At 38.7% G+C, this 12,921-nt stretch overlaps 1 protein-coding gene across 3 annotated transcripts in view; it reads left to right on the top strand.

Moving 5' to 3' along the window:
- The window catches only part of LOC111565011 (membrane-associated guanylate kinase, WW and PDZ domain-containing protein 3), a 147,248-nt gene that overhangs the window by 3,368 nt on the left and 130,959 nt on the right, over positions 1-12,921 (top strand). The window lies entirely within an intron of this gene.

The raw sequence follows: 12,921 nt of genomic DNA on the forward strand, positions 1-12,921 counted from the left end.
AGTTATTTTCTGCTGTGCCTCCTATACATTTTCAGCTTCAATCGTACTGCAATCAAAACCGTACGTTCAACCTGTAACCATTTATGTGCAGCTGAATGGATGATGACTCTGACATCAAATGAATAATTTCACATTGCAGCACACAGTGGAGCGTGTGCAACAAGCCCTCTTTTGTCTTTCAGAGGACTAATACTAGCTGTGTGAATATATGAAACACATGTAAACAAGCCCTCTTTTTAATACTGATAAACTCAACTTCTTCGAGTCTAAGTCAGGCACTTGGGTTTTCTGTGATGAGGTTAAATATAGTAATGAAATGTAACTGTAATTAACAGATTACAGATATGTTTAAACAAAATGGTAATTAAGTGAAATACTCCTACGCCTCTGGTATGTGAATAACAGTATTTTGACTGGAAGACGATAGCTATTTTATCTTTTTTGATTTTAATATTTGGTAATTGCTGCTATGATAACGAGAACATATTAAGTCTGCAGATTGGTGTGATTGCTGAAAGCTACTAAGTTTCAAAGTGTAGTTTTGTTCTTAATTGTCTTTCAATTTGGAAGTAAAATTCCATAATTAAGTTTGTATGAAGCTCCAGTAATTCTGCAATTGGTGACAGTCCGATGCCTCTTTCATGATCATAGTTTGATTTAGCTTCTGCTCACAAAGCAGCATATTTCCCATTACCTGCTGATCATGCCAATAGAGAAGAATACAGAGTGACATGAGCCCCTAAGCCCCTGTATCAAACAGCAATAGTGAGTGTGGGTTAATCACATTAATGCACCTCTCATATGAGAAAGTGCCTCTCAGTGGAATCATCCTCTTGACAGGCGATGCTTTGTCACTACGAAGAGATTTGCTGTCGGCTGCAAAAGGGGGAAAAAAAGGTGGGGGGTTTGAAAGTGTGAGAGTGGGAATACAGCAGCCCAGAGAGACTGGTCAAATAACTGGAGACATCTGTTCTCTCCACAGAGATGTTTCTGACAGTCAGCTAAATGAAACAGTAGAGCCATCGTGTACATAGCTCATAACAAAGTCATTTAAAGCTGACTGAGCTGTTTTGCCAGTGCGTTTAAACTGATTATGAGTGTTTTGGGTTTTTTTTAATGCAGATTCAATAAGACATCGCCTGTGTTTTGTTTTTCTAAGATCTGCTTCGACTTGCGCACTGATCCTGCTGATGTGCTGCTGGATTATTGACTGTGCTTATGTAGCTACTTTTGAATTTCTCTGTGGTTTTAATGGTACTGTTGCTTACTCTGCATGTACTGGTATGTTGTGTTCGACTGTCCTGATGCTGTTTTCTAGGCCACTTGTCTCTTGGAAATAAATATTCTTAATCTCATTGGTGCCAGCTGGATAGAAAACGGCTGAATGAAGAAATGATTACATTGCGTACAATAAACTGTAGGTGGTGGTGAATTCTCACTGGTTTCCTTAATATTTTAAAATGTAGGTAACATAGAATATAGAAGATGAAACTTGGCAAAACTCTTCTAGACTCTAAAAATGAAATTTACGCAGAATATTGCATCAGCCAGTATACTGCAACTGTATTTATTGAAACACCACAGCTCAGCCATGATTTTCTGGATGAGCCTAAAGGACTTCACTAGTGTTTTTGATTGTTTCAGCCCATTGTTACTATTGACTCTTTTCTAAGCAAGCTGTAGTGTTTTAGATTGCCAAAAATGTTTTTCTATCTTCAAGGTTTACACTGTTTTTGGTTCTTGTAACTGCAATGTGCAAAATCACAATTCAGGTAATATATCACAGGCTACTCATTGTGTGGTAACAGCACACAGATTTTCCACTCACAACTGCACTTTCTACACAATGGCAACAGAGCCTTGACGACAAAAGCAGCCACGATGCACGCTCTCATTGACTAGTTATCTCAAGTAGGTTTTATCTTCCATTTTCATTCTGTTCTGAAATGATTTGTTATCAGGGAACAACATTCCTTAAAGCTAAAACAGTGTTTTATTGGGGAACAATTATTTTCAGAACAAAAGGTAAAAATGTAGGTATTGCTGGACAAAACAATCCTAGGTCAAGGTACACTTACACATTTTTTTAGAGCTTTCATCTGTCTTCATTAGTGGTTGATGCTGCTAAGCTGTCACGGAGATGGATCTGTTCACTAATAGTATGGTCCTTTTAAAGCAGTAATTTCCAGTCAAAGGTGTGTGTTCCCCAGGGAATATTTCTGCACTTACTAGAAGACAACAGATAGTGTGTGGGAGTAGCATGAAAAATAGGAATCTAAATTTGTAAAGCATTCAGGAGGAAAATAAGCACACAAATTGACTTGTCTGTAGCATGTTTTCTTTATGTTTCATCACAATGGCTACTGCACTACCAGCTGTGAGACACACCTCCTAGTAATTGGCAGGTAAGCAGAGAGGTTTAATAGTTAAAGCATCATCTAGAGGAAAACTTAAGGAATCAGTTATTATTTTGTATCCAGAGGGGGGCATGATTGTCTATTCCAATGCCAATTCACCTTGAAAATCTTTAAAATTTGGCCTGCAATTGTAATAACGATCAAGTAAATAAATTGCAGAAGCCAGTATGATTTATATTGTAAACACCACAAGCATTTGTTTAACATTTAATGCCAATGTATTGCATTCTTAGTGAGATATTTCAGGTTGAACCAAAGTGGTACCAGATGTAGAACCAGGCAGCCAACAGGGACCAGGGATGGGAGTTGAAGATTAGCTTAATGCTATACACTCTATATGTAATACATCAGATGTGTTCTATGTTAATTGCATGGTCCCTGGTCAAATATATGAATAAAAAAATAAATGGTTGTAAATATTGTAAAATTAAACCCTTTTATTTCTAATGGCGTTAAATGACATCCTTTTTAAAGAACACATTTGAAACCTGACAGGTGGTTTCAGTGAAGAGGTTCTTGAGCTCATTTAATGGTAGTTTGGTGGCACGAAAGAAAAAAAAATCTGGAAACGACTGCTTTAAAGTTTGCTCCAGGCAGGTGCTAGGTTGTAATATTTAACCTCCATCAGTGTGATGAGAAGCACAGCAGCAAACACTTTATCACAAGCCCTGCTGTTTTGTTAACACCACTAGGTGCTGCACAGGAACACTTGAAAGACTGTCAAACGGTAAAATGCGAGACGGTTGCCACAGCACCCGATTATAACAATTAGCAGAAGTGTTGTTCCGTCGCCAGATATTGTCAACCTTTTAACCTTGCCTCATTAACGTCTAACTTCCATTTCTCCTTCTGCTCCATGTTCACTTTTAATATGAAAGCTGTTGTGCTATGTGGGTAATTTTAATCTTCAGTTAAAGTATTTTAAACCTAGCGATGATGCATAGCACAGGTTTACAACACTGCAGAGTTTATTCATATTTGTATTAAATTGCCTTAAAGTCTTTCATCTGCCTCAATGGGAGGGAGGGTATCTCTCTTTTCTTTCTTTCCTGCTCATTTCACTTTTTTGTATTTGGAGGTTTTTTTTAGATAACTTTTTCTATCTGTTTGGCCTCTCACTATATCACCCTACAAAGTATTTTGTTGATGTACAGCTTGTTTGTCCTCTGTGACTGTCATCAAGCATCTCCCATATGTGCCTGAGGCAGCTGTCAGGCTTGTAGTGAAGTGCTGTTGTCGTACCTCGCACATTCACACACATTCACACATGGATGTTTCCTTAACTTCAGAGGACATTGCATTGACTTAGGTTCATTTCACGGAGATTCACCTTAAGCCTAACCAGAACCACTAATTGCCTAACCTTTATCTCAGACACATACACAAACTGATATACATCTACAATCTGAATAAAAATCTCGAAGATTGGCTATTTTTTTCAAAAAGACGTACCTGCCTTCTTGCTATCTAAAACAAATTACCTGAGTACCCAGGAAATCTGTCGGCCAGATAGGGTGAAGAAATTGATTAAATTTTGCTGGTTGCAATGGGATTTCCAACATAAAATGATTAACAAAGGCAAAGAAATCAATTTAGGATTAAAGTATAACTAACAGGTTTCTTTTTATGTGAACTGTACAGTGACAGTGTTTGCTTCTGCTTTGTAGTTTTTACTTTTCCCATGTGGTTTCAGATTTTCAGAGTTTTTGCAAGATAGAAAATGCTTGATGGGATATAAATTGTTGCTTCTAGTAACAAATACATTTGTCAGATGTGTTGCTCTGCATCAGAAACAACTCCTAGTTTTGTTTTTGGCAAAGTAATATATCAGGATTCTATTAGTGTAGTGTTGCACCATTTTCCCCATAATGTTCCTACAAAGCAGAGCTGCCAACATCCCATAGCATCCTAGTTGGTGGGGTGGAGGAGAGGAAAGCTGGCGGGAGAAGATGGGAGGAGGCGTAATGTGACTACAAAACAAACGAGCATAAAGTTGCTCCCACCCCTACTCCATGTCCTCAATAATTCATTTATACTAGAGCCGGATACTCCACTGATGTGCATGCATGTGTGCATGTGTACGTGCGTGATAACTGGTAGTATTAGAGTAAAGCGGTAGGCTACAGCGGACAAGCATAGCGTGACTCCTGGTCCCCGGCCCTCTTTCATTACTCCCACTTTAATCAAATTGGCGCTGCTCTTGTCACACACTCCACTAGCACCTGCAACAATCTCAGCTGCACGCTTGATGAGATGTTTTAGAGTTGAAACTGTGAGTTTGAGATCGATGATGAAGAGTGTTTCGTGATGATTGCCTTGTGAATGATGTGAAATGTACAGAATGCGCAGAAATCTATGTGGTTAGGCTTGTATGAGGGACGGGGAGGTGTGTAGCATGGCTGGTAAACTAGGATTTTTCACTGGTTTCAGCACACAGTAACAAACCACAATACTACTATATCTCTATAGAACATAGGAAATTAGTAGTTATGTCTTTACAGTCATGCCACTTTTACACTGCTACATTCAGCAAAAAAGCAAAACAAGGTAAAAACATAGCATTAATGTTTTTTTTTCTTTTTTTCCTCTTTCACTGTTTTTTTTTTCTTTAATGAAGTGGATGGAATTCCTTCATGTCATTTGTCCTGGCCAGTTACCGAAAGATTTGTTTTAAGTATATACTAAAAGAAGAAAAATGTGGAAATGCTACAATAATGTGAGGAAAAACTGGAGGAAGCATTGTGAACCTTTTTTGGCTCAACATCATTCATTTTTCTTACACTTTGGTCAGAACTTGGTTTTATATATATGACCATAATACACCCCAAGAGAGCAGAGAGAGATGGACATGGGTCAAAGTGGCAGGGTTTAATGAGCATTGAATGTGTGGGAGAGACGGGGGATGCTGAGGAGAAAAGGGGTCATACAAGTACAAGCAAAGAGCATAATCTCTCCAACTCAAATCTATACCAAATGGGAAGGGCCCATTATGGAAAGTTACATCTTCAACATTAGAGGATTGTCTCTCTAATTGCAATGTCTACTGTATCTTACAATAGCACTGGTCATAAAGCCATAAAGCATACAAATAGCATTTGGGTGTTTACAGTATGTACAATTTCCTCTGGGATATTTTTTTTTATCAGTGGGAGGTTCTGGGGGATTTCACTTCCTCTGTGCCTTGAGTCCCTGTTCCAATTAAAGACTCTGTTGTCGTTTTAAATGCCTGTTAGCGCTCGCACTGCGATATAATGACTAAAACTAATCCTGGCCCCATAAACATGTATTTATTAGGGGGTTATGAAATATTTTGCTACATTTTTGTTGTACGCTGTGCTCTAATAGTGACAAATTTGTAATTGGCGTTGAGTTTCACTGCCGACCAAGTAGACAAAGAGTAATGGGCACTGAAAATGGTTATTTTTGCTTTGACCTGCATCCTATTGGCCCTCATTACCCACTGTTCCTTCTGCCTGCTTTGTGGAGAACACTCTCCTCTGCTTTTATCGGCACATTACTTTAGCCGTGAGCCTTATTTTCTACATGCAATAGAAATGTATCATTACTGTTTATTCATATATATATATATAAATATATATATATATATAAATATATATATATATATATAAATATATATATATATATATATATATATATATATATATATATATATATATATATATATATATATAAAAATATATATATATATATATATATATATATATATATATATATATATATACACATACATATATACATACATACATACATACATACATACATACATACATACATATATATATATATATATATATATATACACATATATATATAGACACACACATACAGTCGTGAAAAAAAGTTTACATACACTTGTAAAGATATGGCAGTCTCAGGGTTCCAGTGACCTCTGTGAGTCTTAATTTTCTATGATGGAATGATTGAATGATTGAGATGTGTTTTTGTCACAAACCACAATTGATGCATTTTGGTTGTTTTTGATTTATTACAGATCTTCTGAAAATGTGACAATCTGCTGGGTCAACTATATACATACAGTCACTCGAATTTTCAGTTTTGGTGACGTACAAAGCTGTGTTAATCAAATTTTCTTAGTGGCATGACAACTTACCTTCTTGTAAGTGATTACAATTCACTGTAGCTGTTGACTTCACTGAGCAAATTTAAATAGGGCCCATTTGATACACTCGGCCTCAGCCTCACAAAGCAAATTGTGTATAATTGCATATAAGTATAAAGTGCATGGCGCAGTTGTGTCATTGCCAAGATCAGAAAGAAACTACAAGCTATCATGTGCTGCAGAGAGATCATTTTTAGGATGGCCAAGAATCACCATGAATCAGGTCTACAATAAATTAGAAGCTGCTGGAACACAAGTGTCCACAGTCAAATGTGTTTAATATCACCTTGGACTGAAAGGACATGCAAGTAAGAAGCCCTTCCTGTAGAAGCAGAATCTAAAGTCTCAACTGAAGTTTGCTGCTGATCACATGGACAAATAAAGGGCTCCAGGAGGACAGTTCTGTGGTCAGATGAAACAAAAAATGAGCCATGTGGCCACAAAAGCCAACATGTCTGTAGGTAAGAAGGTGAGGCCTTTAACCCCAAGAACACTGTTCTGTCTACCATCAAGTGTGGTGGTGGCAGTATTATGCTCTGGGGCTGTTTTGCTGCTAATGGAACTGGTGCTTTACACAAAATATATGAAATAGCAAAGAAGGAGAATTACCTCCAAATTCTCCAGGAGACCCTAAAGTTATCAGCCAGAAGGTTGGTTCTTGGATGCAGTTGGGTTTCCCAACAAGACAATTACACCAAACACACATTAAAAGTGGTAAAGAAAAATCAGGCCAAAATTAAGGTTTTGGACTGGACCCCAAAGTCCTGATTTAAACACCATCAAGAACCTGTAGATTGTGCTGAAGACACAAGTCATCACGAGAGGAGTGGTCAAAGATGCAACCAGAAACTTTGCAGAAGTTTGTGGACGGCCAGCAAAAGCACCTAGTTAAGATGAAAATGGCCAAGGGACATTTAACCAAATATTGTCATTTCTGTATGCATATTTTTGACTTAGCAAATTTTGTCATATTACCATAAGATATATGATAAATCTAAAAAAGAACCAAAATGCCTTATTGTTTTTTGCGACAAAGACACGTTTCAGTTACTCCATTGTAGAAAATTCTGAGTTACAGGAGTCATTAAAAACTATATTGTAGTCTATAAATACCCACATACATACTTGTCAGACAGTCCCAGTACCTGGTAGCATCATAAGAATGGAGTAAAAGTGGTGTTGTTATTTCATAACCCACAAAAACCCATATGTAATCGTCAAAATAGGATCATACCAGGAGCTCAGAAATCTCCAAAAGATGTTTTATGTGATAAAGCTACAATCTGAAAATACACATTTTTATCCCTTGTGTGATATTTTTTTCCGAGTTTTTCCTATGAGTGCATCAGTCACATCCTGTAATGTGAAACTGAATTGGGGAGAAAACAACATAAAGGGCTGGATGTGTCTGGATGAGCATTGTCTCTGTCAGTGTCTGGGAGCAGATTGGAGGGGATGGCTGGTGAGGAGTCACTCTTCGGTCTGAGAGTCTTGTTTATTTTACCAGAGGCACAGCAGCCATACAGCTGCTGACTGACCCAGTACGTGAAGGACGTTATCTTTATGCAACTATGGTTGCTACATGCAATGCTCCATGCACCCCTTCAGCTTTCAGTGATTGCATACTTGGCCAGTGTGTCACTTCTCACCTTCCTATTATCCAGACGTGCATTATTCTCCAACTGGTGTTTATCACTGCAAAGATAGGGGCTCAGGTCACCTCCAGACAGCTCACAGGTAATGGGCCTTGACATCTGAATTAGTCTGCTCTTTCAAAGGGTGATTAGCAAGCAGCTTAGGATTCTGGGGGGATGCTGATAGGCAGACATAAACAGGCAGGGGCGATGGGCCGATGGGGTGCTATCACTGCAGCTCGTGATGGGAGGCTTGCCAGTAATATGGTTCATCATGAAGTGGTCACGGTATGGTTTTGCAGATGACAGAGAATGGGGTGGAGGGGGTGACTGGGGCAAGTGTGATTATGTGTTTACACTGGTGATTTAGCCACTTGGAGTATATAATTTTCATTAGCTGATATAGTAGTCTGAGCAGCGAAGTAAGCTACTGCCCTCATAAACTTTATGAATAGCAGAGCTTTTAAATTTTATACCAAAATCCTTTTCCTGTCTCTGTGTCTTGGCTGTGTGACTGGCTGGCCCAGCTGTTACACTCATCCCTTCCCCAGCTCTTTTCTTATTCCTTGTCTGTGTGATTCGCTGTGTGCTTGTGGCGGCAGGGGAACGGCTGGCTTTGTAGAATCTTAATAGCGGTGAGCTAGTGCCAAGCTTTCCATTCACCGCTTGCTGCAGGCGTGTGACTGAATGCCGATGAGACATTAGGGTTGAAACAGGATGGATAGGGCCAGGCCGTGGCAGGCGGGATCTGAGTGGCTGTAGAGCCCTTTACCAGGTGAGGAACGATGCTGTCGGCTCCCACAGGCTGCACAGCAAGAGACGTTCGGTGTCTCGGGGTTATCGCCAATGCACCTCGTCCTCACCATGTGGGCTCTTTTGTGGTTCTTTGTGAAGAGGGAGATAATCTAAGTGCATTCTGTTCGACTTTGACTTTGCGTTGATTTGTCTGTAACATACTGCCCCAGACAGTGAGGATGTTAAATTGGACTTGATAGATTCTGATTCAGTAATGATACAGTGATGAATGACATCAAAGCTGGAGAGCGAGGGTGAGATGCCCAACTAAATGTCTTCTCTTCTCTTCCATTGCATAACCGTATCTGAAGATTGTCATCTTTTTCTGTTTAAAATAGAATATAATATTTTATTAAATCTGTCTTTATATTATCACTGTCTGTTCTGCAGCTTCTCTTCAGATATTATCACATCTCACATTTTGATATCACCACAAACCATATATTATTGTCTCTCTATAATGGTGTAATTGCTGAATACAAAATACATCACTGAAGATGGTATTAACAATTTGCTTTGGTAATGCAAAATAACTTTTTCATAACTCATATCATATATTGCCCAGCCTCGCTGCTTGGTTTCCAATTACAGCATAGTAGAGTCCTTAATTTGTGTGTCACATGCATAAGAATTTATTTTGAGTGACAGAGGCAACCATTGGCTTAATTAACTGGTGATATTTGAAAAACCAAGAAAGTTGTACCTTAATGTTATTCTGACACACTCTTCCAGCAATCTGGATGAAAAAAAATATTCTAAATGTTCTTAAACTTATTTTTAAGTTGCACCTGCTTCCTAATCAAAAGAAAGATGACAGCCTGCCAGCTACCTGGATTCCAACTGCAAAAGTAAGAGATGAATGAAGTGTGTCTGTATGTGTGTGTGTGTTTGCATTGATGGATGTGTGTGTGATGTCATTCCTTGAACAGAAACAACACAGGCTGTCAACGGCAACACAGGACGTGTTATTGTGCTATAAATGGAGTGCGGTATAACACACACAGACATGGTCACGTTTCCATGATTTGAGAGGACACTGCATTAACTTACATTGTTTTAGTCTAACTTTAACCAACAGATTCAAGTCCCCACAACATGATTAATACCCGCCTACACATATACACACACAGACACACAAACACATTGGCACATTAATCTGTCTCTTTCGCAGTGTGCACATGGTTCTCCACATGACGCAGATGCTGTTAACAGTGGGATGGAATGATTGGTGGGTGCAGAAGGCCCAGTTACCCAGTCACTGCCTAATCTGATTACAGACGGCTTCACACAGTTGTCCCGGCTGATGAAGGGCAGGCATCAGGGAAGGGACAGATGGACGAGCCATGGTTGTTAACAGCTGTGGTTAGCTCGTTGTGTAATGTACAGTTGTGGCGTTCAGGAAGTGTAAGGCATGTGACAGCATCCCTGTGCATTATACTGTAATGGTATTTTTACCAGTGTAGTGCAGTGTAGCAGCTTTGAAGCATTTGACACATGGAATTCATCCTGTCAAAATCAAAATTTCTCTTTCCCATAATTCACCAATGCAGTATGGTTTGGACCAAATACTGCAGAGAGTGAATTATGCAGAGCAAAGTGTGTTTTTATCAGATCCTATATTGCACATCTCACAGTTGACTAATTAACCAAGCAAAATCAAGGAGTAGAGTGGCTTGTGCTGATTAACATCAGATTCATTCTGTTTTTCAGCCTCTTTAGCCTCACTTAGTCAGATATGTAGAGTAGCAAGCAGAGATGAATGGCGGCTGGAGCTGGAGGAGCTCCTAGTCAGAGTTCAGGGAAACAACTTATAGAAAATGCACAGATAGAAGAAAAAATATCTTGTTTCTAATTTTACTTCTAAATGTCAAGCTAATTCATATGAATTAGCTAATGAATTGCCACAGCAGAATACACTGCCCGTCCAAAAAAAAAAAAAAAAAATGTTGCAAACTTTAATATTTCATTGGACCACCTTTAGCTCTGAGACTGACACACATTCGTCTTGGCATCGTTTCGAAGCTTCTGCAATGTCACAACATTTCTTTCTGTCCAGAGTTGCATTAATTTTCTACCAAGATCTTATTGATGATGGAAGAGTCGGACCACTGCGCAAAGTCTTCTATAGCACATCCCAAAGATTCTCAGATTCTCAATGGGACTGAGCTCTGGACCCTTTGGAGGCCAATCCATGTGCGAACATGACGTCTCATGCTCCCTGAACCACTCATTTACAATGTTAACCCGATGAATCCTAGCATCGTCATCTTGGAACATGCTCTTGCCATCAGGGAAGAAAAACTCCATTAATGGAAAGACCTGGTCATTCAGTATAATCAGGTTTTTATTTTAGTAGTTTCAGAAATCTCCTTAGTTGTTTTCTTTGCTTGATGCAGGCCAGTAATTTGACCCTTTTAGAACAGATTTTCATCCTTTCCACGACCACAGCATATGTCTTCCGACACGTTTGTTTAAGAAATGAGAAGCTCCTCACTGCATCAGCTAGGGTTAAATAAGTTGTCGTTTGCTGAAACATATTCATCACTGCAGTAATTATCCAATGGAAGGCTCTTTCCCATTGGCTTAGTTAAATCCAAGTGGCGAATTTATTTTTATTTTTTTTGGACAGGAAGTGCATTTTTAAACTGTTTGTAAGTATTGTCATAAAGTTGAGATTATCTCTTAAATTTTGTGCTGCCACACTCACCCCAAACACACCGTACTAACTGCACCACATTTATAATGCAACCTTTGCAATAAGGCCATCTATAAACCAACAGGGCTCCACCTATTGTTTACTACTCATTTTGGAAGTCTGTTGTATTAATGCATTTTATTTATTTATAGGAACCTTTTAAGGTGCTCAAGGACACCGTAGAAACACAGTAAAAATCAATCAAACAGCAGTGTATCAAGACATCAATAAATCAGGAAAGTACCAGGATACAATAATAGTTCATATAATAAATATAAACTTGTCATCATCTTCACTACTTGCTGCTATTGTTGCTGCTCACAAGTAAACTCCACCGACAACCATCATGTCATCAGGACAGCTGTTTTTAACTCTGGGCCTCCAACTTGTTCTCGACGCCAGAAGCAGAAGTCTCCTGTCGTGCTGTTGGCAGCTTGCAATCACAGCTTCTCTTCCTAAAGGCTTCATTCATTCTCTTGAGACTGGAGAATGCGGGGAATTGCTGCTGCACTTCAGATCAAATTAAAAATATTTGCCGCTCACACTAATATGCCTAATGTGAGCTGATGTCTTGGCTTTGCTCAGTCATTGTTGTGTGTGCTTGGTAAGATCAGTTTGATAATGTCATGATGAGCCGGCCGTTTTATTTTGTCTTACAGTTCTTGCGGATGGTGTCATTGCTGTTTGCTCATTTTCTATCCACTGCCGCTGCTGGTGATGTGCAATTAATTTGCGTTGACTGTAATTATAAATGACTTTCTTGAAGTAGATTAGCCTAATTTTCTTTTGTTTTAACACATGTACATTAAGATGCTTTCATGCTGTTAATTTTAGTGTGATTGAATATTATGCGCATTAGGCACTGAGTTTGTTTGAAGGCACATTTCTATTCTGTTTTGTTTTCTTACAGTATTGCTGCCAACTAGTTTCTGTCACAGCTCAACTTCTCCAGCAGCAGTCTGCTAAAAAAAAAAGAGTTTTTACCACCAACTGTGGAAAAAAAAAAAAAATTCTCCCTTCTGATGACAGTTTTTAGGTCAATTCCCTGTAGTCTGTTTAAAATGCAGTGCTAAACTACATTTCAGCATTTCTTATGTATAAGCATTCATTCAGTTCATGGTGTTGACAAACTTTCTTTGGTAGAATTTTTGCTCAGTTTAGTGATTTAAAAAAAAAGAAACTTCATGAAATTTAAGGTGAGTTCATGCTGTGATAATGCTTCACAGAAGTCTCATTTCT

Source organism: Amphiprion ocellaris, chromosome 5 (genome assembly GCF_022539595.1).
Source record: "Amphiprion ocellaris isolate individual 3 ecotype Okinawa chromosome 5, ASM2253959v1, whole genome shotgun sequence".
In the NCBI taxonomy this organism is placed as follows: Eukaryota; Metazoa; Chordata; class Actinopteri; family Pomacentridae; genus Amphiprion; species Amphiprion ocellaris.